General features: G+C 37.8%; 1 pseudogene; it reads right to left on the bottom strand.

Annotated features, from left to right (window-relative positions):
- Positions 1–1,808: 1,808 nt before the first annotated feature.
- Positions 1,809–26,562, bottom strand: LOC116742226 (annotated as a pseudogene).
- Positions 26,563–26,798: the final 236 nt, after the last annotated feature.

Below are 26,798 nucleotides of genomic sequence, written 5' to 3'. Positions count from 1 at the left end.
CTGCCTCTTAGTATAGCAGCTGTTTGTGGAGAACTGGCAAAGTAAAGCACTTATCTCATCTTGGTCCTCCATATGAGGTATGAATTATTCTCTGGTTTCAGTCACTATTGATTATATATTTTTGTACTATCTTTCTTGTTTATACTCATAATTAATTTAACATATAAGACAATATCAGAAAACTTGGCAGGAAGAGGTAACATCTATCCTCTGCATTCACACAACATACTGTAGTTTACACTGTAAACCCCACTTACTGCTTTGTGTTGAAGTTTTCTGCTAGTTACAGTTGACCCTTGAGCAATGACCCCTGAACATTAGGGGCACCAACCTCCACATGCAACCTCCATCTGCATATAGGGCTTCCCTGGGCGCAGTGGTTGAGAGTCCACCTGCCAATGCAGGGGACATGGGTTCATGCCCCGGTCCGGGAAGATCCCACATGCTGTGGAGCGGCTGGGCCCGTGAGCCATGGCCACTGGGCCTGCACGTCCAGAGCCTGTGCTCCGCAGTGGGAGAGGCCACAGCAGTGAGAGGCCCACGTACCGCAGGAAAAAAAAAATCTGCATATAACTCCCCCAAAACGTTACTATTAACAGCCTAATATTGACTAGAAGCCTTACTGATAACATGAACTGCCAATTAACCTATTTTATATGTAATATGTATTGCATACTGTATTCTTACAATAAAGTAACCAAGTGAAAAGGAAATGTTATTAAGAAAATCATAAGGAAGAGAAAGTGCATTTACAGTACTGCATTGTACTTATAGGTACCATAAATTTATGTCATCTGTTTACTAGATGAATTCTCTGTTTGTTAGTATCTACATGAATTTTGTCTTATATGATACAAAACACTGTAGATGTTATATGTATTACTAACTATGTAATACTATATGTATTACTAGACATCAACAATGAAAAGATAATGTGAAAATTTCATATTTATTCACAGGTATAATGATTCATGCATTGATAAAGGAGCAGCAATATTATTATGTTATGGTAGCCTGATAATCAATAAAACTGCTTCATGGTAACCAAGCATATACACAATGAATGAATCATTATAAAATTTTTATGGTATACAGTATTATAGTCATATTCATAATACAATATTAGAAATGTTACATTAAGATAAACCCACTTACCTGTGAAGATATGCTGATACGCAATTTATCCAATTATGAGAGAGAGAGGTATAATGTACAATATTGTAATTCCTTGAAAGCAAATTATAAAACAGCAAGAAAACTAACACTTTCTAATTATATGTTAACTATTATTTACCTTATGCCTATGTAAGAATAAACTATTCACTCAATAAAAGCCTTGCCACAATGAATACTAAGGTGATGATGATAATGACAAAAAGGTCTCATACAGATCCTGCCTTACAGTTATTAGATTTTCACATGAAGACACAACAAATAAGTTTATCAATTGTATGGCATGATGATTATTTACTATCCATTTGGTGGAAGTGGATCATTTTAAAGGACTTCATTCTCACCACCTTCACATTGAGCAGGCTAAGGAAGAGGAGGAAAAAGAGGGTGGCAGATGTGGAGGACATGGAAGAGGAGCCAGGAGAGACAGGCACACTCTGTGCAACGTTGTGGAAATACATCAAAATTTCTGTCTGACTTTTTTGGTTTTTCATTTCTCTAAAAATGTTTCTATATGGTACAGTCCTTCTTTAATTGTTTGCTTTAGTTTCAGTTCCCATATCATAGAAGGGTTCATGTCATAAAAGAAGACAAAACTGCTTTGAATTATGGCAGAATGCAAATGTTAGTTTGTTTTATGTCACTACATCTCTGTCCTCATCATCTGGCACTAGTTCAGAAGCATTCACCTCCATCAAGTAATTTTCTGTTAATTCCTCTGGTGTGGTGTCTATTAGCTCTTGAATTCCTCTAACATCCACATCTTGAAACCCTTCATCCCCCACCTTTCTTGCCATATCTAAATCTCTTTCATGATTTCCTTGATTGTCTCTGTTGTAAATTCCATGAAGTCATGCATAATATCTGGACAGCTTTCGCCAGGAATGTATTCTTGGGGTTTGATGGCTTTCTTGGATTTTTCTATAACAACAATGGCATCTTCAATAATGTAATCCTTCGAGACCTTTATGATGTTCTCTTAGGTTTCTCTTCATAGCATACACAATCTTTTCCATAAAGTACCATGTGTAATAAAGCTTAAAGGTCTTTATGACTCCCTAATCTAGAGGCTGAATTAGAGACATTGTGTTTGGGGGGGGGGGCAAGTTCAACCTTGGGTGTTGAATGCATATGGTTTCTGGTGGCCAGTGAAATTGCCCAATATCACAAGAACTTTAGTTTTAAATTTATTTATTTATTTTTATTTTTTGTGTGTGTCTAGGTGAGAATTTTTATTAAGTCTTATTAATTTGCTAAGTGAAGCCCCATTTATTTATAGAAGAATGTTTGTTTTGTTTTAAATTTTTATTGGATATCTCAACATAATAAAAGCCATATATGGCAAACCCACAACCAACATCATTCTCAATGATGAAAAACTGAGAGCATTTCCTCCAAGATCAGGAACAAGACAAGGGTGCCTACTCTCATCACTATTATTCAACATAGTTTTGGAAGTTTTAGCCACAGCAATCAGAAAAGAAAAAGAAATAAAAGGGATCCAAATTGGAAAAGAAGAAGTAAAACGGTCACTGTTTGCAGGTAACATGATACTATACATATAAAATCCTAAAGATGCCACCAGAAAATTACTAGAGGTAATAAATGAATTTGGTAAAGTAGCAGGGTACAAAATTAATGCACAGAAGTCTCTTGCATTCCTATATACTAACAACAAAAAATCTGAAAGAGGAATTAAGGAAACATGCCCATTTACCATTGCAACAAAAAGAATAAAATACCTAGGAAGAACTTACCAAAAGGAGGCAAAAGACCTGTACACAGAAAACTGTAAGACACTGATGAAAGAAATCAAAGACAATACAAACAGATGGAAAGATATAACATGTTCTTGGATTGGAAGACTCAACATTGTGAAAATGACTATATTACTCAAAGCAATCTACAGACTTAATGCAATCCCTATCAAATGACCAATGGCATTTCTCACAGTACTAGAACAAAAAATTTTACAATTTGTATGGAAACACAAAAGACCCCGAATAGCCAAAGCAATTCTGAGAAAGAAAAACAGCTGGAAGAATCAGTCTCCCTGACTTCAGCCTACACTACAAATCTACAGTAATCAAGACTGTATGGTACAGTTGCAAAAACAGAAATATAGATTAAAGGAACAGGATAGAAAGCCCAGAGATAAACCCACGCACATAAGGTCACCTTATCTTTGATAAAGGAGGCAAGAATATACAGTGGAGAAAAGACAGCCTCTTCAATAAGTGGTGCTGGGAAAACTGGACAACTACATGTAAAAGAATGAAATTAGAACACTTCCTAACACCATACACAAAAATAAACTCAAAATTGATTAAAGACCTCAATGTGAGGCCAGACATTATCAAACTCTTAGAGGAAATCATAGGCAGAACACTCTATGACATAAATCACAGCAAGATTCTTTTTGACCCACATCCTAGAGAAATGGAAATAGAAACAACACTAAACAAAAGGGACCTAATGAAACTTAAAAGCTTTTGCATAGCAAAGAAAAACATAAACAAGACAAAAAGACAACCCTCAGAATAGAAAACATTTGCAAATGAAGAAATGAACAAGGATTAATCTCCAAAATTTACAAGCAGCTCATGCAGCTCAATATCTAAAAAGCAAACAACCCAATCCAAAAATGGATGGAAGACCTAAATAGACATTTCTCCAAAGTAGGCATACAGATTGCCAACAAACACATGAAAAGATGCTCAACATCACTAATCATTAAAGAAATGAAAATTAAAACCACAATGATGTATCACCTCACACCAATCAGAATGGCCATCATCACAAAACCTAGAAAAAATTAATGCTGGAGAGGGTGTGGAGAAAAGGGAACCCTCTTGCACTGTTGGTGGGAATGTAAATTGATACAACCACTATATAGAACAGTATGAAGGTTCCTTAGAAAACTAATAATAGAACTACCATATGACCCAGCAATCCCACTACTGAGCATGTACCCTGAGAAAACCATAATTCAAAAAGAGTCATGTACCAAAATGTTCATTGCAGCTCTATTTACAATAGCAAGGACATGGAAGCAACCTAAAAGTCCATTGATAGATGAATGGATAAAGAAGATGTGGCACATATATACAATGGAATATTACTCAGCCATAAAAAGGAATGAAATTGAGTTATTTTTAATGAGGTGGATGGACCTAGGGTCTGTCATACAGAGTGAAGTAGGTCAGAAAGAGAAAATCAAATACCGTATGCTAACACACATGTGTGGAATCAAAAACAAATGGTATTGATGAACCTAGTGGCAGGGCAGGAATAAAAACACAGATGCAGAGAATAGACTTGATGACACAGTGGGGAAGGGGAAGCTGGGACGAAGTGAGAGAGTAGCAATGACATATATACACTACCAAATATAAAATGGATGGCTAGTGGGAAGCTGCTGCATAGCACAGGGGGTTCAGCTCGATGCTTTGTGATGACCTAGAGGGGTGGGATAGGGAGGGTGGGAGGGAGATGCAAGAGGGAGGAGATATGTGTATATATGTATATATATATATATATATATAACTGATTCACTTTGTGGTACAGCAGAAACTAACACAACATTGTAATGCAATTATACTGCAATAAAAATGTTTTTAAAAAATTCATTGGTGTATAGTTGATTTAAAATATTGTGTTGTTTCTGCTGTACAACAATATATATCAGATATACTCTCTTTTAGATTCTTTTCCCATATAGGTCATTACAGAGTTTTGGGAAGTGTTCCCTGTGCTATACAGTAGGTCCTTATTAGTTATTGATTTTATATATAATAGTGTGTATATGTCAATCTCAATCTCCCAATTTATCCCTCCTCCCACTTTCCCCCCAGGTAACCATAAGTTGGTTTTCTACATCTGTGACTCTATTTCTGCTTTGTAAATAAGTTCATATGTACCAATTTTTTTAATTCCACATATAAGCAGTGTCACGTCATATTTGTCTCTCTGTCTGTCTTACTTCACTCAATATGACAATCTTTAGGTCCATCCATGTTGCTGCAAATGGCATTATCTCATTCTTTTTAATGGCTGAGTAATATTCCATTGTATATATGTGCCACATCTTCTTTATCCATTCCTCTGTCAATGGACATTTAGGTTGTTTCCATGTCCTGGCTATTGTAAATAGTGTTGCTATGAATACTGGGGTGCATGTATATTTTCAAATTATGGTTTTCTCCAGATATATGCCCAGGAGTGGGATTGCAGCTTCATATAGTAGCTCTATTTTAAGTTTATAAGGAACCTCCAAACTGTTCTCCATAATTGTTGTACCAATTTACATTCCTACCAACAGTGTAGGAATGGGGTTCTGGGTGGCCAATGATATTGTCCAATATCAGAAGAACTTTAAAAGGCAGTGACTTACTGACAACATACTTCTTGACTTCAGGGAGAAAGCATCAATAAGACCAATCCAGAAAAAGGATTCTCATTGCCCAGGCCTTTTTGATGTACAACCAAAAGACTGGCAGCTGGTGTTTAACTTTTCCCTTCAAGGCTCAGGGGTTAACAGCTATACAGAGAAGGACAGTCCTAATCATAAACCCAATTGCATTTGCACAAAACAGTAGAGATAACCTATCCCTTTCTGCATTACATTCCGGTGCTCATCTTCTTTATCCATTCATCTGTCAATGGACATTTAGGTTGATTCCATGTCTTGGCTATTGTAAACAGTGCTGCTATGAACATTGGGGTGCATCTATCTTTTCAAATTAGAGTTTTCATCTTTTCCAAATATAGCCCCTGGAGTGGGATTGCTGGCTCATATGGTAACTTTATGTTTAATTTTTAAAGAAACCTTCACACTGTTTTCCATAGTGACAGCACCAATTTTCATTCCCGCCAACAGTGTAGGAGGGTTCCTTTTTCTCCACACCCTCTCCAGCATTTATTATTTGTAGACTTTTTAATGATGGCCATTCTGACTGGCATGAGGTGATACCTCATTGTAGTTTTGATTTGCATTTTTCTAATAACTAGTGATGTTTATCTTTTCATGTCCATGTTAGCCATCTGTATGTTTTCTTTGGAGAAATATCTATTTAGGTCTTCTGCCCATTTTTTTTGATTGGGTTGCATTTCTTTTCTATTGAGCTGTATGAGCTGTTTGTATATTTTGGATATTAAGCACTTGTTGGTTGCATCCTTCGCAAATACTTTCTCCCAGTCTGAAGGTTGTCTCTTTGTTTTGTTTATGGTTTCCTCTGCTGTACAAAAGCTTTTAAGTGTGACTAGGTTCCATTTGTTTATTTTTGCTTTTATTTCTATTGCCCTGGGAGACTGACCTAGGAGATCATTTCTGTAATATATGTCAGAGAATGTTTTGTCCATGTTCTAGGAGTTTTATGGTGCCATGTCTTATATTTAAGTCTTTAAGCCATTTAATTTATTCTTTTATATGGTGTGAGGGAGTATTCTAACTTCATTGACTTACATGTGGCTGTCTAGCTTTCCCAACACTACTTGCTGAAGAGACTGTCTTCTCCATTGTATATTCTTTCCTCCTGTGTCAAAGATTAATTGTGGGTGTGTAAGTTTATTTCTGGGCTGTCTATTCTATTCCTTTGATTTTTCTGTCTGTTTTTGTGTCAATGCCACACTGTTATAATTAGTGTAACTTTGTAGTATTGTCTGAAGTCTAGGAAGGTTCTGCCTCCAGCTTTGTTTTCTTCCTCAGGATTGTTTTGCAATTCTGGGTCTTCTGTGGTTCCATATAAATTTTATGCTCTAGTTCTGTGAAAAATCTCATGGGTAATTTGATAAGGTTGGTATTAAATCTGTAGATTCCTTTGGATATTGTGGCCATTTTAATGATATTAGTTCTTCCAATATGGGATCATGGGATATCTTTCTATTTCTTTGAGTTATCTTGAATTTTCTTTATCAATGTTTTATAGTTCTCAGCCTATAAGTCTTTCACCTTCCTGGTTAGGTTTATTCCTAGGTTTTTTTGTTTGTTTGTTTGTTTGTTTTGATATAATTTTAAAAGGGATTTTTTTTTACTTTCTCTTTCTGATATTTCATTGTTAATGTAAAGGAATGCAACAGAATTCTGTATATTAAGTTTGTATTCTGCTACTTTGCTGAATTCATTTATTAGACCTAGTAGTTTTTGTGGGGGGTTCTTAGGGTTTTCTACATATAGTATCATGTCTTCTGCATACAGTGACAATTTTACATCTTCCCTTCTAATTTGGATACTTTTTATTTCTTTTTCTTGTCTGATTGCTGTGGCTAGGACTTCCAAAACTATATCAAATAGAAGTGGTGAGAGTGACATCACTGTCTTGTTCCAGATTTTAGTGGGAACTCTTTCAGCTTTTCACCATTGAGTATTAGGCTGGCTGTGGGTTTGTCACAAATAGCTTATTATGTTGAGATATGTTCACTCTATACCAACTTTGTTAAGAGTTTTTATCATGAACAAATGTTTAACTTTATCAAATGCTTTGTCTACATCTATTGAGATAATAATATGGTGTTTGTCTTTTCTTTTGTTGATGTGGTGTATCACATTGATTGACTCACATAAGTTGAAACATCCTTGTGACCCTGGGATGAATCCTACTTGATCACAGTGTATGATCTTTTTTATAGGTTGTTGGATTCTGTTTGCTAACATTTTTTGGATGTTATTTGCGTCTATATTCATCAAAGATATTAGCATGTACTATTAATAATAATAATAATAATAATTCTTTAGTACTGTCTTTGTCTGGTTTTGGTATCAGGATGATGGTAGCTTCATAGAATGACTTTGGGGGTGTTCCCTCCTCTTCAATCTTTTGGAAAAGTTTAGGAAGGATTGGTATAACTTCTTCTTTGTATGTTTGGTGGAATTCCCCCAGTGATGTTATCCAATCCTAGACTTTTGTTTGCTGGAAGTTTCTTTTTTATTGTAGATTCTATTTCACTTCTACTTATTGCTCTGTTCAAATTATCTATTTCTTCTTGATTCAGTTTTGGTGGGCTGTATGTTTCTAGAAACTTGTCCATTTCTTCTAGGTTGTCCAGTTTGTTGGTGTGTAATTGTTCATAGTCTTCTCTTATGTGTTTTTGTATTTCTGTGGTATCAGCTACTATTTTTCCTCTTTCATTTCTTATTTTGTTTATTTGGGTTCTCTCTCTTTTCTTCTTGATGAACCTGGCCAGAGGCTTCTCAATTTTGTTTATCCTTTCAAAATACCACCTCTTGCTTTTATTTACTTTTTCTATTGTTTCTTTCATCACGATTTTATTTATTTCCTCTCTGATCTTTATTATTTCCTTCCTTCTGCTGACTTTAGGTTTTGTTTGTTCTTTTTCTAATTTACTTAGGTGGTAGGTGGTTGTTTATTTGAGATTTTTCTTGTTTTTTTGAGGAAGGCTTGCATTGGTATGAATTTCACTCAGAACTGCTTTTGCTGCATCTCATAGATTTTGTATGATTGTGCTGTCTCAAGGTACTTTTTAATTTACCCTTTGATTTCATCATTGACCCATCAGTCTTTTAGTAGCATGTTGTTTAGTCTCCATGTAATTATTTTTTCCTGTTTCTCTTTTTGTGTTGATTTCTGGCTTCATGCCATTGTGGTCAGAAACGATGCTTGAAATAATTTCTATCCTCTTAGATTTGTTGAGGCTTGTTTTGTGTCCTAGTATGTGGTCTATCCTAGAGAATGTTCCATGTGTGCTTGAAAAGAATGTGTATTCTGTTTTGTTTTCTTGGATGTAATGTCCTGAAAATATCAAGTCTAACTGTTCAATTGTATCATTTATGATCTCTGTTGTCTTACTGATTTTCTGTCTGGAAGATCTGTTCATTGACGTAAGTGGCATGTTGAACTCTCCTACTCTTATTGTGTTCCTGTCAATTTCTTCTTTTATGTCTGTTGGTATTTGTTTTATGTATTTATGTGCTCCTAACTGGGTGCATATATGTTAGCAAGTGTAATATCCTCTTCTTTTATTGATCTTTTTATCATTGTATAGTGTTCTTCTTTATCTTTCTTTACGGCCTTTCTTTTAAAGTCTATTTTGTATGTTATGAGTATTATGACCCCCCACTCTCTTGTCATTTCTGTTTGTATGAAATATCTTTTTCCATCTCCTTACTTTAAATCTATGTGTGTCCTTACCCCTAAAATGGGTCCCTTGTAGGCAGCATAAGCTGCCTTGTAGGCTCGTGTTTTATTATCCAATCTGCCACTCTATTTTTAAATGGAACATTTAGTTTATTTAAGGTAATTATTGATAGATATGTATTTACTGCCATTTTAAACCTTGTTTTCCAGTTGATTTTGTATTTCTTCTTTGTTCCTTTCTTTTTCCTTTTGTAGTTTGATGGTTTTCTTTTGTGTTAGGCTTGAGTTCTCTTCTTTTTATTTTTTGTGAATCTATTGCATGTTTTTGATTTGTAGTTACCCTGGTTTTCAAGTATGTTATCCCATTACTGTATCTACTTGCTTTAGACTGGTTGTCATATAAGCTCAAACATATTCTTTTTAAAAAATCTACATTTTCTTACTCCCCTCCCCCATATTTTATTATTTTGATGTCTTCTTTTACATCTTCAAGTTATCCTTTGCTGTTCATTTTAGTTATTATTACCTTCACAAAAATTTTTAATTTTTTTTAGCTATGTACTGACTTATTTAAGTGATTTACTTTCCTATTGTGATCTTTATTTTCCCTATGGATTCTTGCTTCTTTTCTATTTAGAGAAGACCTTTCAATATTTATTTTAGGATATTTTTAGTACTGCTGTATTTTTTTAGTTTTTGCTTCTCTGAGAAATTCTTTATCTCTCCTTCTATTCTAAATGATAATCTTGTTGGGTAGAGTATCCTAGATTACAGGATTTTCCCTTTCATGACTGAATATATCTTGCTACTCCCTTCTCATTTGTAACATTTCTGTAGAGAAATCAACTGATAGCCTTAGGGGGGTTCCCTTGTAACTAATCCTTTGTTTTTCTCTTGCTACCTTTAGAATCCTCTCTTTATATTTAACTTTTGCCAATTTAATTATAATATGTCTAGGTGTAGGTCTATTTGGGTTCATCTTTCTTGGGACCCTCTATGCTTCCTGTAACTGGATATCTGTTTTCTTCTTTAGGTTTGGGAATTTTTCAGCCATAATCTTTTAATACATTTTTGATCCCCTATTCTCTTTCTTCTCCTTTGGGGATCCCTATTATGTGTAGATTGGCTCACTTTATATTATTCCATAGATCTCATTTATTGCTTTCACTTTTTTTTGTCTTTCTGTCTGCCCTTCTGGCTGCATGATTTCCATTATTCTATCTTCCAGATCACTTATTCATTCTTCTGCATTATTTAGTTTGCTATTTATTGCCTTTTGCTCAGTTTATGTCTCAGCAAATGAGCTTTCTAATTTTGATTGGCTCCTCTTCAGTTTCTAGTTCCTTGTTACAGTGATCTGCATTTCTATTGATACTTTTTTAATTCCTTCAATATTTTTATTACCTCCTTTTTGAACTCAGGGTCTAGTAGACTGGACAGGGTTGTTTCATTGTTTGTTCTTTCAAGGGAATTCTATTGTTCTTTTAATTAGGAGTGGTTCCTCTGCTTCTTCATTGTACTTACATTTGTCTGACTCTATTCATTTAGGAGAAACTATTATCTAGTGTGCTCTTGAAGGGCTTTTTTTTTTTTTACATGGGAGCCGCCCTGTGTAGCCTGTGTGTGTCTAATATTTGTGGTGCAAGGGCTGTTTTTTGTATGGATGACTTCCATGTCTTTCCTCAGTGTGTGATGACAATTATTCCCTTAATAGGGGGTGTGATTGGTGTTGTGGTGATCAGAGCCTGCAGTGGATGTTGAGTGGGTCTCCTTTTTGCTCTGTGGTTGTCACAGCCCTGTCAGTGGCAGGGTCTGCTCCCCAGTTTTTGGAATGGAAGCCCCCAGATGTGGTCTAAGTTGTGGTGAGAGGTAGGCAGGACTGGAGCACTCGCACTAGTATAGAAGTCACTGATTATTCCTCCACAAGGACTGTCCACTGGGAAGTCAGCTCTGTGGCATCATCTGTCATCTGTTGCAGAGGCTTACAATGTACCCTGTTGTTGGCACTGCCCTAGCCCCACCTCAGCCATGTGAACACAGGCAATCAGTTCAGATGTTCATCAGGCACTGTGCTCACAAAGCCACTGGCATAGATCCACAAAAGTCTGGCCCTGGGACCTGCCATACTTATGCACCTGGACCTGACATGGGAGCTAGAGAATCAGTGCAGACCCTGGCCCTGCCTCCACATGCACATGTCCTCAAAGCCTGCCACTACTAACCTTTGACCTGCTCCAGCCATGGGAACCCCAGTAATCCATTCAGTTGTCCTGCATGCATCAAGCTTACAAAACCACTGGTGGCATAAATCCACTGAAGTTGCAGAACCACCAGGGATCATCTCAGATTTCAGCTCCACCTCTGTGTGTGGGCAACCAATTGGGGTTTGTGTGCTCCTGGAGCTTGTAGAGGTGGAGCCAAACCTGCTGTGAGTAAGCCAAGAATGAGGCTGTTATGGCAAGGCCCCATCCCTCCCTTCATGCAAAAGTTAACAATGGGGCTTCTGTTAAGACCCAGGTCTGTCCTGCATGCACCACTTTTTGAGGCCCAGACCACATTCCACTCACTTTGGACTGTCTCCATGCATTCCTTTCCCTGAGTCTGTCAGCTGAGGTCCAAGTTTCAGCACCCAGCCCCAACATGCAACAGCAGGTGAGTGAATATTTCCTCTTTCACAGCTCCCTCCCAGGGGTGCATGTCCCATCCCAATTCCTTTTTTATTCTTTTGTCCTACACTGTTATGTAGGATCTTTCTTGTAGCATTGTTTGTATGAGATCTTCTGCCAGCATTCAGTAGGTTTTCTGTGAGAATTGTTCCACATGTAGATGTATTTTTGTTGTATTTGTTCCTTTTATTCTGCCATCTTGATCTCCCCTCAAGGTCTTTCTTAATGGCTTCTGGGAAGTTGTGTACTGACCCTTGGTCAGCAGAAGTTGCTTCTCCTGTTATCTTTACATTTTTTTAAGCCAAACCTCTTTCTATAATTATCAAACCATTTTTTACTGGCATTAAATTCTCCAGCTTTAGATCCTTCACCTTCCTTTTGATTTAAGTTGTCATATAATGACTTTATTTTGAATCATGTTAGAATCTATGTGTATGTCTTTCTTATAGCAATCCTACACCCACTTAAAAGCTACATTTTCAATATGAGATAAAAAGGTATTTCACAAAACATACAAAGTTTTCATGGCTACTGGCATAGCTGCAGCAATGGGGAACTTCCAGTGATGGCATCAAGCAGTGCACATTAACAGGACCAGCCAGAGTCACATGAGTTTTTCACTTTCAAGCACTTAGTTTGGATGACAAACCCAAAGGGAGGCCATGCCACCAGCAGTAAATGTTGCTTGACGACCCAGACACATGGTATGATTGTTTTGCATGGGTGTAGAGTTACATATTGAAGTGAAAGAGAGCATTTATTGCTCTCACCCTCTTCCTGCAATACCTGAGGTTGAATGTCCTCCACAGTTATCAGGGGTGTTGTTCTCCCACAAAGGTCAGGACATTGCCGTGTCTCACCTCAGTAGATAAAATCTCACTTTCTCTCCAGTCATCCCATACTTGACCCTGACCCTGAAAGTATCAGTTTGAGAGAGGACAAGGCCATCTTTACAAAATTTACACAGATGCACTATATCCTTCACTTTGGCCACTGGCCATTGCAAGATAGTTACTTTTTAAAGGTATGAAATTAATAAATGATATTGAGTTATTTTCTCAAATCAGAATGCTCCATTTTTGTATATTCAAATCAAATATCCTTATGCTAATTCTGGTAGAAAGAGTGTTATGAACAATAATATAGTTGACTCTTGAACAATGCAAGAGTTAAGGACACTGACTCCTGTGCAGTAGAAAATCTGTGTATAACTTTACAGTCAGTCTTCCACATCCAGGTTCCACACCCACTGATTCAACCAATCATGGGTCATGTAGTACTCTATTATTTATTAAAGAAATCCATGTGCGGGTGGACCTGTGCAGTTCAAACTCATGTTGTTCAAGGGTCAACTGTAATCAATTTCTTACTTCTTTGAATTATCCATGATGTGTGTTTTCTTTAAACCTTAATTAGTGAACTAGCTTCAGAATACCCTTATTTTTCCCCAACTAAGAAAAATTTACACTCTATTTTAGAACTAATACGTTTCTTGATGTAAATTTATCATTTCTATGTAAGTATCACTTGTAACCTTTAGTTTCTATGTGCTTATCATTCTAATTAAGATTACTATATTCTACTGGGTTATAACAATCATTGTTGTGAATACCAGTAAACTTTCTAGAGTCAAATAGTTTTGCTCAAAATTAAAAGTCATAACCTCAGTGTTAGTTTCATTAGTTAAGTTGTCCCTTTATTTATTTGTTTTTCTAAATGTATTATATTTCACAATTTAAAGTTTTTCAGAACTAGTATTACTGAAAGCATAGGAAGGTATCAAAATAATTATAGGTATAACCCTAAACAAAGGTTGGACAAAGTATTCTTTTTTAAATTTAAAAGCACTGAAGAGCTACAAAGGCAGAGATGGATCCTTGGACCAAAAGCAAAGAGAAGAAGAAAATCTAGAAAGATAAGCCTGGCATTTGGATCACTTTCCTCCAGAGACTAAGAAGCTAAACTGGACTTAAAATAGCCTTGTCAATTAGAGAAGATAAAAACTGAAATGTAGAGCCTGGCAAGGAGAGGGAGGTCCTGGCAAATCCCCAGATTTAAGACTGGGGTCCCCAAGGGCTGCACCTAAAGAGTTAGGGTAAGCTAAAATAGCCCAGCCCTTACAAGGACCGAAGTTCAATTTGCATCATTTCAATCCTTGCTGGGATTAAGGGGATCTGGTAATGCTATTTGCCAGAAACAAATATAAATCTTATTTGGGATGAAAATAACTACCTTAGGCATCAAATTATCTCTATAATTTTTCAAAAACAACAAATGGCACTGAATTTAAAAGATCAGGCACACAGAGACAAAAGCACGTGTCTGAAACCAAAAATACCCCAAACAATAGACAACATAACAGATTCACAGACTATCCAGATAGTAAAATTTCAGACATAGACTAAAGTACAAATAATAACAATATATGACAATAATAGCACAAAGTACAGGAAGAGTATATATCAAAGTATTACTTAGAAGGTTCTTACATTACAGAGAAATACTGTAATATTAATTTAAAGTAGAGTGTACTAAATTAAAAACATATTGAAATAACTGGAATAACTACTGAAAATAAAAGAGGGTAAAAATTCAAAGGAGGAAAAAACTTGATTTGGGGAAAACTACTATTGTTTTAAAAAAAGAACCCTGAAAGTATTAATTCGAGGGTGGATGTTATGAAACACTAAACAGTTCAAAAAAGAGTTTATGAACTGCATGTCTGCAATGCTAGTTACAGTAAATTAACATCTACATAGATGACATTTTAGAAACAAAGAAAGTAGTCTCTAGTGGAGAAATTAGCTATGAGACTCTACATGAAAATTTATGTTGAATTTTAAATCTGTCTGAATTTAGGCAATAGTTCTACACATAGGGATTCAAACAAGGAAATAGTTTTATAAAGATAGACACTAATAGGGACTTTCCTGGTGGTTCAATAGTTAGGACTCTTCACTTCCAAAGCAGGTAGGTGTGGGTTCCATCCTTAGTCAGGGAATTAAGATCCCACATGTCACGTGGTACAGCCAAAAAAAAAAAAAAAAAACATAGATACTAATGGCAGCATTTTCATAATAAAAGTAATTAAATACTCAAAAATAAGAATTTGTTACATAAATTATAATATATGCAATCAACTAAATATTATGCAGCAAAATAATTATATTATAGAAGTATATTTGACTGAGAGAGATGGTCATCATTTAGTTTACAGTGACAAAATGTTTACAATATTATATTATATATATATGTATTGTAATAAGTGGTTATCTCTGATTCATAGATTTATGGACAGTGTGTATTTTTTTCTTTTTTTTTTTTTTTAAACATCTTTATTGGGGTATAATTGCTTTACAATGGTGTGTTAGTTTCTGCTTTATAACAAAGTGATTCAGCTATACATATACATATGTTCCCATATGTCTTGCCTCTTGCGTCTCCCTCCCTCCCACTCTCCTCATCCCACCCCTCCAGGCTGTCCCAAAGACCCGAGCTAATATCCCTGTGCCTTGCGGCTGCTTCCCCCTAGCTATCTACCTTACTACGTTTGTTAGTGTTTCTATGTCCATGACTCTCTCCCGCCCTGTCAAAACTCACCCTTCCCCCTCCCCATATCCTCAAGTCCGTTCTCCAGTAGGTCTGCGTCTTTATTCCTGTCTTACCCCTAGGTTCTTCATGACAATTTTTTTTTCTTAAATTCCATATATATGTGTTAGCATACGGTATTTGTCTTTTTCTTTCTGACTTACTTCACTCTGTATGACAGACTCTAGGTCTATCCATCTCATTACAAATAGCTCAATTTCATTTCTTTTTAAGGCTGAGTAATATTCCATTGTGTATATGTGCCACATCTTCTTTATCCATTCATCCGATGATGAGCGCTTAGGTTGTTTCCATCTCCGGGCTATTGTAAATAGAGCTGCAATGAACATTTTGGTACATGACTCTTTTTGAATTTTGGTTTTCTCAGGGTATATGCCCAGTAGTGGGATTGCTGGGTCATATGGTAATTCTATTTGTAGTTTTTTAAGGAACCTCCATACTGTTCTCCATAGTGGCTGAACCAATTCACATTCCCACCAGCAGTGCAAGAGTGTCCCCTTTTCTCCACACCCTCTCCAGCATTTATTGTTTCTAGATTTTTTGATGATGGCCATTCTGACTGGTGTGAGGTGATATCTCATTGTAGTTTTGATTTGCATTTCTCTAATGATTAATGATGTTGAGCATTCTTTCATGTGTTTGTTGGCATTCTGTATATCTTCTTTGGAGAAATGTCTGTTTAGGTCTTCTGCCCATTTTTGGATGGGGTTGTTTGTTTTTTTGTTATTGAGCTGCATGAGCAGCTTGTAAATTTTGGAGATTAATCCTTTGTCAGTTGCTTCATTTGCAAATGTTTTCTCCCATTCTGAGGGTTGTCTTTTGGTCTTGATTATGGTTTCCTTTGCTGTGCAAAAGCTTTGAAGTTTCATTAGGTCCCATTTGTTTATTTTTGTTTTTATTTCCATTACTCTAGGAGGTGGGTCAGAAAGGATCTTGCTGTGATTTATGTCATAGAGTGTTCTTCCTATGTTTTCTTCTAAGAGTTTGATAGTTTCTGGCCTTACATTTAGGTCTTTAATCCATTTTGAGCTTAATTTTGTGTATGGTGTTAGGGAGTGATCTAATCTCATACTTTTACATGTACCTGTCCAGTTTTCCCAGCACCATTTATTGAAGAGGCTGTCCTTTCTCCACTGTACATTCCTGCCTCCTTTATCAAAGATAAGGTGTCCATATGTGCGTGGGTTTATCTCTGGGCTTTCTATCCTGTTCCACTGATCTTTCTGTTTTTGTGCCAGTACCATACTGTCTTGATTATTGTTGCTTTGTAATATAGTCTGAAGTCAGGGAGCCTGATTCCTCCAGCTCCTTTTTTCGTTCTCAAGATTGCTTTGGCTATCCGGGGTCTTTTGTGTTTCCATACAAATTGCGAAATTTTTTGTTCTAGTTCTGTGAAAAATGCCAGTGGTAGTTTGATAGGGATTGCATTGAATCTGTAGATTGCTTTGGGTAGTAGAGTCATTTTCACAATGTTGATTCTTCCCATCCAAGAACATGGTATATCTCTCCATCTATTTGTATCATCTTTAATTTCTTTCATCAGTGTCTTATAATTTTCTGCATACAGCTCTTTCATCTCCTTAGGTAGGTTCGTTCCTAGATATTTTATTCTTTTTGTTGCAATGGTAAATGGGAGTGTTTTCTTGATTTCACTTTCAGATTTTTCATCATTAGTATATACGAATGCCAGAGATTTCTGTGCATTAATTTTGTATCCTGCTACTTTACCAAATTCATTGATTAGCTCTAGTAGTTTTCTGGTAGCGTCTTTAGGATTCTCTATGTATAGTATCATGTCATCTGCAAATAGTGACAGCTTTACCTCTTCTTTTCCGATTCGGATTCCTTTTATTTCCTTTTCTTCTCTGACTGCTGTGGCTAAAACTTCCAAAACTATGTTGAATAAGAGTGGTGAGAGTGGGCAACCTTGTCTTGTTCCTGATCTTAGTGGAAATGCTTTCAGTTTTTCACCATTGAGGATGATGTTTGCTGTGGGCTTGTCATATATGGCCTTTATTATGTTGAGGAAAGTTCCCTCTATGCCTACTTTATGGAGGGTTTTTATCATAAATGGGTGTTGAATTTTGTCAAAAGCTTTCTCTGCATCTATTGAGATGATCATATGGTTTTTCTCCTTCAATTTGTTAATGTGGTTTATCACATTGATAGATTTGCGTATATTGAAGAATCCTTGCATTCCTGCAATAAAACCCACTTGATCATGGTGTATGATCCTTTTAATGTGCTGTTGGATTCTGTTTGCTAGTATTTTGTTGAGGATTTTTGCATCTATGTTCATCAGTGATATTGGCCTGTAGTTTTCTTTCTTTGTGACATCCTTGTCTGGTTTTGGTATCAAGGTGATAGTGGCCTCGTAGAAGGAATTTGGGAGTGTTCCTCCCTCTGCTATATTTTGGAAGAGTTCGAGAAGGATAGGTGTTAGCTCTTCCCTAAACATGTGATAGAATTTACCTGTGAAGCCATCTGGTCCTGGGCTTTTGTTTGTTGGAAGATTTTTAATCACAGTTTCAATTTCAGTGCTTGTGATTGGTCTGTTCATATTTTCTATTTCTTCCTGATTCAGTCTTGGCAGGTTGTGCATTTCTAAGAATTTGTCCATTTCTTTCAGATTGTCCATTTTATTGGCATAGAGTTGCTTGTAGTAATCTCTCATGATTTTTTTTATTTCTCCAGTGTCAGTTGTTACTTCTCCTTTTTCATTTCTATTGATTTGAGTCTTCTCCTTTTTTTTCTTGATGAGTCTGGCTAGTGGTTTATCTATTTTGTTTATCTTCTCAAAGAACCAGCTTATAGTTTTATTGATCTTTGCTATTGTTTCCTTCATTTCTTTTTCATTTATTTCTGATCTGATTTTTATGATTTCTTTCCTTCTGCTAGCTTTGGGGTTTTTTTGTTCTTCTTTCTCTAATTGCTTGAGGTGCAAGGTTAGGTTGTTTATTCGAGATGTTTCCTGCTTCTTAAGGTGGGCTTGTATTGCTATAAACTTCCCCCTTAGAACTGCTTTTGCTGAATTCCATAGGTTTTGGGTCGTTGTGTCTCCATTGTCATTTGTTTCTAGGTATTTTTTTATTTCCTCTTTGATTTCTTCAGTGATCACTTCATTATTAAGTAGTGTATTGTTTAGCCTCCATGTGTTTGTATTTTTTACAGATCTTTTCCTGTAATTGATATCTAGTCTCATGGCGTTGTGGTCAGAAAAGATACTTGATACAATTTCAGTTTTCTTAAATTTACCAAGGCTTGATTTGTGACCCAAGATATGATCTATCCTGGAGAATGTTCCATGAGCACTTGAGAAAAATGTGTATTCTGTTGTTTTGGGTTGGAGTGTCCTATAAATATCAATTAAGTCCATCTTGTTTAATGTATCATTTAAAGCTTGTGTTTCCTTATTTATTTTCATTTTGGATGATCTGTCCATGGGTGAAAGTGGGGTGTTAAAGTCCCCTACTATGAATGTGTTACTGTCGATCTCCCCTTTTATGGCTGTTAGTATTTGCCTTATGTATTGAGGTGCTCCTATGTTGGGTGCATAAATATTTACAATTGTTATATCTTCTTCTTGGATCGATCCCTTGATCATTATGTAGTGTCCTTCTTTGTCCCTTTTAATAGTCCTTATTTTAAAGTCTATTTTGTCTGACATGAGAATTGCTACTCCAGCTTTCTTTTGGTTTCCATTTGCATGGAATATCTTTTTCCATCCCCTTACTTTCAGTCTGTATGTGTCTCTAGGTCTGAAGTGGGTCTCTTGTAGACAGCATATATAAGGGTCTTGCTTTTGTATCCATTCAGCCAATCTGTGTCTTTTGGTGGGAGCATTTAGTCCATTTACATTTAAGGTAATTATCGATATGTATGTTCCTATTCCCATTTTCTATATTGTTTTGGGTTCGTTATTATAGGTCGTTTCCTTCTCTTGTGTTTCTTGTCTAGAGAAGGTCCTTTAGCATTTGTTGTAAAGCTGGTTTGGTGGTGCTGAACTCTCTCAACTTTTGCTTGTCTGTAAAGGTTTTAATTTCTCCATCAAATCTGAATGAGATCTTTGCTGGGTAGAGTAGTCTTGGTTGCAGGTTTTTCTCCTTCATCACTTTCAGTATGTCCTGCCACTCCCTTCTGGCTTGTAGGGTTTCTGCTGAGAGATCAGCTGTTAACCTTATGGGGATTCCCTTGTGTGTTATTTGTTGTTTTTCCCTTGCTGCTTTTAATATGCTTTCTTTGTATTTAATTTTTGATAGTTTGATTAATATGTGTCTTGGCGTATTTCTCCTTCTATTTATCCTGTACGGGACTCTCTGTGCTTCCTGGACTTGATTAACTATTTCCTTTCCCATATTAGGGAAGTTTTCAACTATAATCTCTTCAAATATTTTCTCAGTCCCTTTCTTCTTTTCTTCTTCTTCTGGAACCCCTATAATTCGAATGTTGGTGCGTTTAATGTTGTCCCAGAGGTCTCTGAGACTGTCCTCAGTTCTTTTCATTCTTTTTTCTGCTCTGCAGTAGTTATTTCCACTACTTTATCTTCCAGGTCACTTATCCGTTCTTCTGCCTCAGTTATTCTGCTATTGATCCTATCTAGAGTACTTCTAATTTCATTTATTGCATTGTTCATCATTGCTTGTTTCATCTTTATGTCTTCTAGGTCCTTGTTAACTGTTTCTTGCATTTTGTCCATTCTACTTCCAAGATTTTGGATCATCCTTACTATCATTATTCTGAATTCTTTTTCAGGTAGATTGCCTATTTCCTCTTCAGTTATTAGGTCTGGTGGGTTTTTATCTTGCTCCTTCATCTGCTGTGTGTTTTTCTGTCTTCTCATTTTGCTTATCTTACTGTGTTTGGGGTCTCCTTTTTGCAGGCTGCACTTTCGTAGTTCCCGTTGTTTTTGATGTCTGTCTCCAGTGGCTAAGGTTGTTTCAGTGTGTTGTGTAGGCTTCCTGGTGGAGGGGACTAGTGCCTGTGTTGTGCTGGATGAGGCTGGATCTTGTCTCTCTAGTGGGCAGGTTCACGTCTGGTGGTGTGTTTTGGGGTGTCTGTGGCCTTATTATGATTTTAGGCAGCCTCTCTGCTAATGGGTGGGGTTGTGTTCCTGTTTTGCTAGTTGTTTGGCATAGGTTGTCCAGCACTGTGGCTTGCTGGTCGTTGAGTGAAGCTGGGTGCTGGTGTTAAGATGGAGGTCTCTGGGAGATTTCCACCATTTAATATTATGTGGAGCTGGGAGGTCTCTTGTTGACCAGTGTCCTGAAGTTGGCTCTCCTACCTCAGAGGCAGAGCCCTGACTCCTGGGCTGGAGCACCAAGAGCCTTTCATCCACACGGCTCAGAATAAGAGGGAGAAAAAGTAGAGAGAATTAGTAGAAGTATGAGGAAAGAAAGAAGGAAAGGAGGAAAGGAAGGAAGGAAGAAAGAAGGAAAGAAAGGAGGGAGGGAGGGAGGGAGGAAGGAAGGAAGGAAGGAGGGAAAGAAGGAAAAAAGACAGAAAGAAAGAAGATACAGTAAAAATAAAATAAAGTATAATATAGTTATTGAACTAAAAAATATTTAGAAAAAAAAAGGGACGGATAGAACCCTAGGACAAATGTTGGAAGCAAAGCTATACAGAGAAAATCTTACACAGAAGCATACACATACACGTTCACAAAAAGAGGCAAAGGGGGAAAAATCATAAATCTTGCTCCCAGAGACCACCTCCTCAACCTGGGGTGATTTGCTGTCTAAAGGAGGGAAGGAAGGAAGGAAAGAAAGAAAGAAAGAAAGAAAGAAAGAAAGAAAGAAAGAAAGAAAGAACGAAGGTAAAGTACAATAAAGTTATTACAATTAAAATTAATTATTAAGAAAAAAAATTTTTTTTAGAAAACCATGGACGGATAGAGCCCTAGGACAAATGGTGGAAGCAAGAGTATACAGACAAGATCTCACACAGAAGCATACACGCACATATTCACAAAAAGAGGAAAAGGGAAAAAAATCACAGATCTCGCTCCTAAATTCCACCTCTTCAATTTGGGATCACTCCCTGTCTATTCAGGTATTCCACAGATGCAGGGCACATCAAGTTGATTGTGGAGCTTCAATCCGCCACCTCCGCGGCTGCTGGGAGAGACCTCCCCCTCTCCTCCCTGCTCTCACAGCTCACAGGAGCTCAGCTTTGTACCCGGCCCTGCCCCTGCGCGCAGGTTGCTGGAGGGCGTCTGTTTTTTGCTCAGACAGGACGGGGTTAAAGGAGCCGCTGTTTTTTGCTCAGACAGGACGGGGTTAAAGGAGCCGCTGATTCGGGGGCTCCGGCTCACTCAGGCTGGGGGTTGGTGGATAGGGGAAGGAGGGGCACTGCGTGCGGGGCGGGACTGCGGCGGCAGAGGCGGCGTGACGCTGCGGCAGAGGCCGGAGTGACGTTGCACCAGCCTGAGACTCGCCGTGCGTACTCCCGGGGAGTCCCTGGATCACGGGAACCTGGCAGTGGCGGCCTGCACAGGCTCCGCGGAAGAGGGGCGCGGAGAGTGACCTGTGCTCGCACACAGCCCCACTGGTGGCGGCAGCAGCAGCCCTAGCGTCTCCCGCCCGTCTCTGGGGTCCGCGGTTCTAGCCGTGGCTCGCGCCCGTCTCTGGGGTTCGCGCTTCTAGCCGTGGCTCACGCCCGTCTCTGGGGTTCGTGCTTTTAGCCGCGGCTCGCGCCCGTCTCTGGAGTTCCTATAAGCAGTGCTCTTAAACCCCTCTCCTCGCGTACCAGGAAACAAAGAGGGAAGAAAAAGTCTCTTGCCTCTTCGGCAGGTGCAGGCTTTTCCCCGAACTCCCTCCCGGCTAGTCATGGCGCACCAACCCCTTCAGGCTATGTTCAAGCCGCCAACCCCAGCCCTCTCCCTGCGCTCCGTCCAAAACCGAAACCCGAGCCTCAGCTCGCAGCCCCGCCGGTCCCGGCGGGTGAGCAGACAAGCCTCTCGGGTTGGTGAGTGCCGGTCGGCACCGATCGTCTGTGCAGGAATCTCCCCACTTTGCCCTCCGCACCCATTGCTGTGCACTACTCCGCGGTACCGAAGCTCCCCCCTCCGCCTCCCGCAGTCTCCACCCGCGGAGGGGCTTCCTAGTGTGTGGAAACTTTTCCTCCTTCACAGCTCCCTCCCACTGGTGCAGGTGCCGTCCTTATTCTTTTGTCTCTGTTTTTTCTTTTGCCCTACCCAGGTACGTGGGGAGTTTCTTGCCTTTTGGGAGCTCTGAGGTCTTCTGCCAGCCTTCAGTAGGTGTTCTGTAGTAGTTGTTCCACGTGTAGATGTATTTCTGGTGTATCCGTGAGGAGGAGGGCGATCTCCACGTCTTACTCTTCCGCCATCCTCCAACCCATCAGACGGCGTATGCGTTTTTTCCTGAACATATTCAGGAAAAAACGCATACGCCCTTTTTGGCCAACCAAGCAAGCCTGTAAAGGAAATCTGCACTACAATGAAGTCTCACTGCCCCCCGGTCAAAAGGGCCATCTGAAAAAAGTGTAAAATCCAGAAAGGCAGGACAGGACCTTTTTTCTCTTTTAAATCCATATTTTCTATTCCTTCTACAATGAACACACAGTATTTAAATCAAAATTTAAAAAAATAAAATAATAGCTTGGATTGGCTTATGCTACAGGATTCAAGATGAGTTATGCTTTTTGTTTCTAGGATTCATAAAGTAAAGCAATATTTAAAAATAACCTTTAAAGATAATGTAAAAAATACAGAATAATTTGGATTAAATATTCAGTGACCCAAAAGCAATGCTCTTTAGCATTACATTGTTAAGACTTTAATTAGAGATGAAATCTTATTTAATGAATATGACTTTTCTCTCTATCCATACATTTTTGGTATTATAAAAGAAATATATCAGAAATAAATGCATGGTGTAGAGGGAAGCGATATAAATAGGAATACAGAATACTTAAATTCTTATAGGAAAATAAACATATTTCTGTTCAGAGTTCATAAATGCTATGAGTTAAACTGCATAAAGGAATTGGAATCACCATTTTCTCAATGGGCACTTGAACTCAATATTTTATAAACATTGTCTTATTTAATTCTTATAGCAACTTTACAGGTGGATATTTTTCTTCCTACTTTATACAAGAGGAGAATGAATGTCAGAGAGGTTAATTAACCTGAGAAATGTCAATAGACTGTGAATGGCAAAACCAACAAGCAGACCTGTATCTATCTGATTCCAAGTCTTCTGATCATTTCACTATGTTTCCACATGTAACTGATTTTCTCCTTGGAACGCTGTTACAATTGGATTTTACATTCCTGAACAAGAGATATAACTTTTGTATAAATAACCCAAAGCATCACGAATTAACTATAAATTAAATATCAGTATATTGTACCAAAAATATCTGTTATTTATATGGAACCCGTTGTTAATTTGAATATAGTTGTATTTAAATTATATACGACCCCAGGCCACATCTTTTCTTAATATATTCAAACTTATGGTATTATATCCCACTATACAAAGTCTTTATTTGTGCTCTATTCAAAGGCTACACTAACAAAGATGTAACATTGGAAATTAAGAACACAAGAAACATTACAGAATTCAGGTTTTATTTCTATGCTTCTGTCAAAATTATTTTTTACATAAAATAACACCTCAGACAAAAATATGACATTAGGAAATAACATTTTTCCTCCTGCATTTCCTCTGAAACAACAAAAATGTTTGGTTTGGTTACAACATAAACTAGGAAATATAGATCTTATTTTATATTCAGAAAATAAAATGACATTGATATATCTTGTGTTACTTGTTATATACATGTAATTAAAATCACCTACTAAACATCTCTTAAATTAAATGTAAGGCCTCTGATCAGTGGGAGATAAAATCCAGTGAATAAACTAGTAAATAAACATGTTGTATGTGGTCGTAGCATTTGTAGAACCTCAACTTCAGCCTTGACAGGTAGGATTTTGTCCCAGAACTATAGCAGCAACACAGGAAGGAGGACCTTCTTGTACCCTGGATACAGTCAAAAAGTGTTTCTTTTTGTGTTCCTGTGTTTCTCACAGCATGATCTGGTGACCACCTACACCACTATCACCTGCATTTTGGCAAAGTTCATATTAAGGAACCATACTCCAGAACTGTCACCCATACAAGTTCCTGAAAGCTGAAAGCTAAAGAGTCCTGGCCTTGATTTACCTCTGTGTTTGTTTCAAAAGCACCTGGTATTTGACAGAGATGTTTTGCTGCTGTGCTTTAAGAGATATGCAGTAGTCAACTGCCCCGAACTGGCTCTGACTTGACCACAGGAACACACCTGCACAGATGAGAACTGGAGGTGTCCAAAAGTTACCTTTGCTACATTACCATGCTCAGATCTCCACCCAAAGTGGTGGTGATGGGAGGGCTCTGCTAAACAATTTGTGCACTGTGCAAAGAAGCATGGAAGACGACTGCACATGCCCCATCTGCCCCCAGATACCCCTGGAAATCTCCACCCCTTTCCTAGAGCCCTAATGACATGTCTACTTCCTAACCCTTAAAATTCCATTACTCTCCTCCCTTCAGGGAGAAGATGTTTTTAGAGCACAAGCTCTCCCTTCTCCATTCCATAGTCAATGCATAAAATTTCTGTTCTGCTATACTTAACCTGGTTTCATTTGATTGGCTTTTGTGACTCAGGGCAAAGGATCCATTGAGGGGCCATCTCCCATTGGGGATAAGTAATAGAACTCATAGAATCTCTGAAGCCCATAAAGCTGCAAATTTCAAAAGCTAAAAACTCCTCAGGTTATCCTCAGGTCTCTAAAAGGTATGGCTCTAAGAATACCATTCTTTCTGAAGAAGCCAAGGGGAATGTTCTGTCCATGAATGCAACAAATGATGATCAAAACTCCCAAGGAAACTTATACTTCAATGTTTTGGACTTTGAAGAAACTATATCAAATACTTAAATTCATTTTTTGTTTAGCAAACAAACAAAACAAAAACTCTTTCTTGGGACATAAAATATTTCTTATCTCAAGAAAAGTAACAAAAAAAGGCCAAGATACAGCAAATAAATCTCTATTCTAGTGTTTTTTTCCTAAATCAACTAATAACTACTCTCCTGAGATGTGCTAAGAGCCAATGTTCTTTCTGACAAACCAAATGTAAAATGAGTATGCACACTTCACAGTGATACAAGGTGGAATAATGAATTCCTGTTAACACTTGCTTCTGTATTTTTTTTATTCTCTCATAACCTGTATTTGCCTGATTTCTCCTGTATGTTTCATGCACTCTCATAGGTTAGTGCTTCTAGGTCCTCAAACTGTGGTAAGGCTGCAGATGCCACTCATACCAAGGCATCTGTACCTTTCATTGTGTTTGATGACATAGAATTTGTCATTAAACTTTCAAAATAGTTCCCCAGGGTAATTCCCTTCATGGGAATGATTCCCTTCATGGTTTTGATGGTTTCTTGACTGAGTGAGAACATTTCAAGTTTCTATGGGTGAGGTGTGTACAAGAACCTCTCTTTAACTGACACCAAATTTCTGAGTGTGATATTAGTGGAACAAAGTTCCATTTTCTTTTCTACTACATCAAGGGTCAGCAAAGTAAAGCCTATAGGCCAAATCTGGCCAGTCACCTGCCTTTGTATATAAAGTTTCATTAGAACACAGCCACAATTATTCACTACCTATTGTGAATTTCTGCTTTCACAGGATAATGGTAGAGTTGAGTAGTTGTGACAGCATAAAATATTCATTACCTGGCCCTTTACATGTGTTCCTTGATGTATGTCAAAGACCTACTATTTCCTCCAATCTGAAGTCTCACCACTTTCACAAGAGTGGGCAATCCACAACTGATACTGAGAAGATGGCCAAGTGCCTATTAAACTCACCAAGACCATCAAAAATCTCCTTTAAAACATTTACTTCCCCTACACAGCATTCATGGATTCAAATATTTTCTCACAGCAGCTTTGATGACTGAGTCCCATAGATGGCTAAATACATTCTCTGAGCTCCAAATGCTCATCTATGCAAGTCCAGAGGCCAAAGGCAGAGAGTAGTCCAGCCTGGAGCTCAGATGCCCAGGTAATCCCTCCATTTATCACTGACCTGGGCATGCCACACCAGGAGCCAACCTCACTGCAAGGCTCATCATCCACCCAGCCTGAGGGTGTAAAGATGCTGGTATAGATATTTATGTTTTACTGCCTTCTTTTTCCCCATTTAAAATTTTCCTATAGCAAGCACGGCTATTCAAGTCAT

This window comes from Phocoena sinus, chromosome 17 (genome assembly GCF_008692025.1).
Source record: "Phocoena sinus isolate mPhoSin1 chromosome 17, mPhoSin1.pri, whole genome shotgun sequence".
Taxonomy (NCBI): Eukaryota; Metazoa; Chordata; class Mammalia; order Artiodactyla; family Phocoenidae; genus Phocoena; species Phocoena sinus.
This window is presented reverse-complemented; position numbering and strand designations above follow the sequence as displayed.